The sequence below is a fragment of the Lepeophtheirus salmonis genome, chromosome 5 (genome assembly GCF_016086655.4).
Source record: "Lepeophtheirus salmonis chromosome 5, UVic_Lsal_1.4, whole genome shotgun sequence".
NCBI lineage: Eukaryota > Metazoa > Arthropoda > Copepoda > Siphonostomatoida > Caligidae > Lepeophtheirus > Lepeophtheirus salmonis.
In genome coordinates this window covers 64,025,295-64,029,996 of record NC_052135.2, presented here as the reverse complement: position 1 = coordinate 64,029,996, position 4,702 = coordinate 64,025,295, and the positions used below count along the sequence as shown (strand labels likewise).

The following is a 4,702-nucleotide window of genomic DNA, read 5'->3' as shown; positions in this document are numbered from 1 at the left end:
ATAATTCTTTCATCTCTCAGAATTGATTTCAAAAGAAAAAAACTGTAGGTTACGTTCGTTGGTGCTTATATTTCCGGCCTAATAATGAAAAAAAAATAGTTACTAGCGAAATTGACTTTGTATTTTTTGCATTCTGATTGAGGTAACTCCAAAACATAGGTTTTGAATGTATCAGTGGCTTTCTCTGGTGATGAAAACAGCTGACCAGGTAATTTAATTTTTTATGTATGGAATAGAAAAAAGTCATTGGGGACTAAATCAGGGGTGGACGGGGGATGACCCATAAATTACTGGACAAAAAGCTCTTTGTTTGAGACGAAGTGTGAGCACTTGTATTGTTATGATGAATAATGATTTGCTCTTCCTCCGTTTTTTGGAATTCTTTGGAAGACTTCCGACATGCAAATGGGCATGTCCCATTCAAAATTAACTTTTCTACTTTGATCTAATAACACTGAAGCCACGTGACCTGTCAAACTGAAAAAACAGGCAACCATTTGCTTTGATGTGCTTTTACTATGATCAACTTTGTTGGATTTGGCTAATCTTGAAAGACTGATACAGTCTATTGCTGTTTTGCAATAGGGGCATATGCATAAATCATGTTTTGTCACCTGTGTAAATATTATTTACAGATTTTGATGCACCTCTAACAAAAAAAATCACCATTTCTTGTCATTAATCAACACGGGCCTTTCTTTGGATCATTTATCAGATTACATGGGATCCAACGTGAACACATCTTATTTACAGCTAAATTTTCATGCAATAATCTGTAGATGCTGATCATACAGATCCCCAAAGATGCCTCGATCTTCTAGTAACTCACATGAGGATCTTGTTTTATTAGCTCATGCACAGCATAAATGAATTCTGGTACAAAAACCGATTTTGGATGCCCTTCACAAAATTCGTCGTGTAGTGAACTCCACCCTTGGTTGAATTCGTTATACCAGTTTTGTATTGTACTGTAGGATGGTGAATGATCTTCATATAAGGAATTAAGTTCATTGAAGCTCTGTTACCTCGATAACATAGGTCGAGAGTTATGAAAATGATTGCACAAAAGTGTTCATGAATCAATTCTAATTTTTTTTACTAGAAATAATATTTCAAATCACTATAAGATACTCAAATCACGTGTTAATAAAAAACTTATAATAAATTAGATACTTGTAAAGACAAAGCTATCAACTGGAGCCTACAACTCATAGTATCTATGAGGTCAGAAAAATGTATAGGAACCTACATACATAAAAATTAAATCTTATTAATTATCTGATATATGTACAATGGACATGTGTATATATAGAGTTGTAAAAACCATGACTTAATACGAGTATAATACTTTTAGAAGTAAGCAATACTTTTCTAGTTGGCAACCTGATAGAATGATTTTTATTTACCAACACTTTTATCCTTAGTTTTAATTCTAATTACAAGGGTGTGTGCCCATGAAAGACCCTTATAAATAGGAAGTGGGATTTTTGCTTATTTCCTTCTCAAATCTGCTCGCAGCTAGTTTTATAAAATGTCATAACAGCCCAGGTGCTCTTCTTCAAAACATTCTTCAAATTGTTTTTTGGTTCATTTATTTTTATATACCGGTAAGTTATATTTTATGCAGCTCTAGTTATAAGGGTAAGTCCTTGTTGGACTCTGAGTATAAATTGCATTACTACACCCATGATGGGATTTGTATGTATTTCCTGACTATTATAGTTGTAGAGAACAAAATAAAATGATAAGATAACCCTATCCCAAATATTATTCAAATTGCAGGGTTACGAATTAATTTTTTGGTTTCTTTGTTTAATAGACCACCAGTTCCACCATTTAAGATTTATTTTTTTTCACACCAATATTATAATTAATTGATTAATGGAGGAAAATACAACATATAGATTAATAACGAATACACCATAAATTAATTAAAGTAAGTTAAATATTTTTAATGTTCCTTTAATTTCATCTAACCATTTAAAGGAACATTAAAAAAAAACACTTTTTATTAGTTAAGAATTTATTGTTGTTTAGTATTGTAGTGTCCTTTTCTAGCAATCGTGGAAAAGGCTACTACAAAGTTTACTTATATTTTTTAGTTTGGATTAATATAAGATCAATATTTGATAAGCATTCCTTCTCAGGATACAATTTAGTGGGAGTCAAATGAGAACACCGCTGTGATCAATGGGATAACTATTAGGCCTACCTTAAGTTGTTGTTTTGGAGTTTAGGGTTGATAATAAGAATCACGTAGTACGTTTGCACACTGCCTTATTTATTACTTAGTTCTTCGGAGATAATCTGGCGATTGATTCCCCTACATACATCATAACATATATTTATAGACGTTTGGGGTCTAATGCTAGTTGTTCTAGAACTCTCCAATTCACCTCATCACATGCTCCCAGCATGTGATGATTGGCCTTGGTGATTACCATCATACGCGTATCATATCCAGACACACAACTCAGCAATAAACCTCTCAACACATCATTTATCACCAAACATAATATTAAAATAACAATAACTCATGATAGCTTAAATCTGATAAATATATATATACAATAACAACTATCGTTCACATCATCATACATAATACATCCAGTTGGTGATACTACAGATGCTCCCTCCTTGAGGAAAAGACGACCTCGTCTTTCTTTCCCGATATACGCCCCTTCAGGATTTAACTCACTCCTGTACAGCTCTTCTAGCTCGTACCTTACAGAGCAACGTCACAAAGAATCCTGAAAATATAATGATTAATAAGGTTTCAATAACCACTATACCGTATATCCAAAAACGATTCTCTTCAACCCTGGCAGTTCTTGCCATTATCCTCAACTTGTCTATAGATATTGCTTTCTGAGGTTCCGTCAATAATTCTAGCTTGTCCTGAGGCTTGATTGTCCATTACCATAAACCCAGCTTTCATGGAGGTTTAAATCCGCAATAACATCTTCCACCTCATCCAGAATCATCATTTCCACGACCCTCACCTTTATTTTACTTGTCACTGGTCTTTCTCCAATCAAGTAATCACCAATCCTCACATTGCAATCATTCTGCAATGTGATCATCCATTGTCCGGACCCAAGTGCTTCTCGACGTTTTGTTGTCCTACCAGAACCACTTGTACATGACGCTTTGATCATTTGTGTCTTCTGCACATCCACGAATATTTTTCCATCGTTGATTTGCGACACAAACACGTCATCCGATTTATGTAACATTATGTCACATAATCCCTTAGCCAATTTAAAGTTACCATGAATCAATGCAGGCAAACAACCATTTTGTCCAATTCTGAACAACCTTAAATGTGGACACAGACGAATATCTTCAATATGAATACAATCCACTAATTCATCTGTTTCAATTTCCTTATAAATACCCTTTATGTCATCAATCACTAAATATTTTCCTATTGGTGATCGATATGACATCCGAACTCCTTCTTCTATTGTCATCGGGAGTTCCCTATACTTATATAACTCGTATAGATTATCTTTGTAATATAAGGGTAATCGACCGCCACATCTAATCCGTTTGCCGTTCTTTCCAGTTGCACAGGCAGAGAGTAAAAATTCCCAATACTCTCACTTTCAACTGGACTGATTGATCCATCATGATTCCTTTCTTTTACCATATCCAAGATCTTCCCCACATCATTGATTGATAACAAGTCTGGTGTTAATCTCCCGGTCATACCAGCCTGTATTCCCTGATCCATTTGTTGATCTGTTCTGAGATTGTTGTCAACACCATTATCATTGTTTCAACCCTTTCTACTTCTTGTAGCTGATTGTGAAGCATCATTGTGACATTCTTAAGGATATCATACTTTGTGGCTAAGTTTCTTATTGCTCCACGGATTGCCCTTAGTTCTTCTTCTTGCTGTGCCAAGGTATCCAATATCTCTGATTCATACCTTGAGTGATCATCACTTGAGAAGAACTTTGTGAACAACCCCTTAAGCATCCAGCCTCCCAATACTCCGAGGCCCACTATCACTTGCCTTTTCGTTTTTCCGTCATTCTTATACCCACATAACATCATTACTTCATTCATGTGTGTGCGGATATATTCTATTCTTTGCTGTAGAGCATTCGTCAATGACTTGGGAATACGCACAATGTTCATATACTTAATTGTAGCATGCATACTCCCCAGGACGTTTTCAATTCTTCTGTTGATTTTAACCATTGGTAATTCCGTCCTGACCTCTATCAATTGTACTGAAGTTCCCACTCTACCCATTTCCTCGAATAGAATTGACGAGTTCTTCCTTTCCATTATAATTTCACTTTCTGAATTAACTTGAAGAACTTCAAACACAAAAGTAAGTGATAATAATAAAATAAGTAACTTCATATTTAATTATATTTAATTCTTTTCTTTTTTAAGTTCAAATCACAATTAAATATTTATTACTTATTCCTTTTAAAAGGCAAACTATTTTCCTTGCCCTCTTTCTCCTGTGGAATATCTGTAGAAGATAAATTAATTGTATCTTCTAGTTCTCTTTCAGTCTGTTCCTCTTCTTCACTCCAGTCCAGCTCACTCTCTTCACTTGACTCTATACGCGATTTCTTTTTACCTTGTGAGTGCGGGCTGACTGGTTGCCTTTTAAATGACTTAGGGCGTGTTTTCCCATCTAGCAACGCAGCTAGTTCATCAAAGGCGGCACTTAATAATT

General features: G+C 34.8%; 1 long non-coding RNA gene across 1 annotated transcript; it reads right to left on the bottom strand.

Moving 5' to 3' along the window:
* Positions 1 to 2,260: 2,260 nt before the first annotated feature.
* On the bottom strand, positions 2,261 to 4,424 carry LOC139905514 (uncharacterized). The gene is made up of 2 exons (XR_011780355.1): positions 3,398 to 4,424; positions 2,261 to 3,318 (listed from the first exon to the last, which is right to left on the bottom strand). It is a non-coding gene; the product is annotated as an uncharacterized lncRNA (long non-coding RNA).
* Between the last annotated feature and the right edge of the window lie 278 nt (positions 4,425 to 4,702).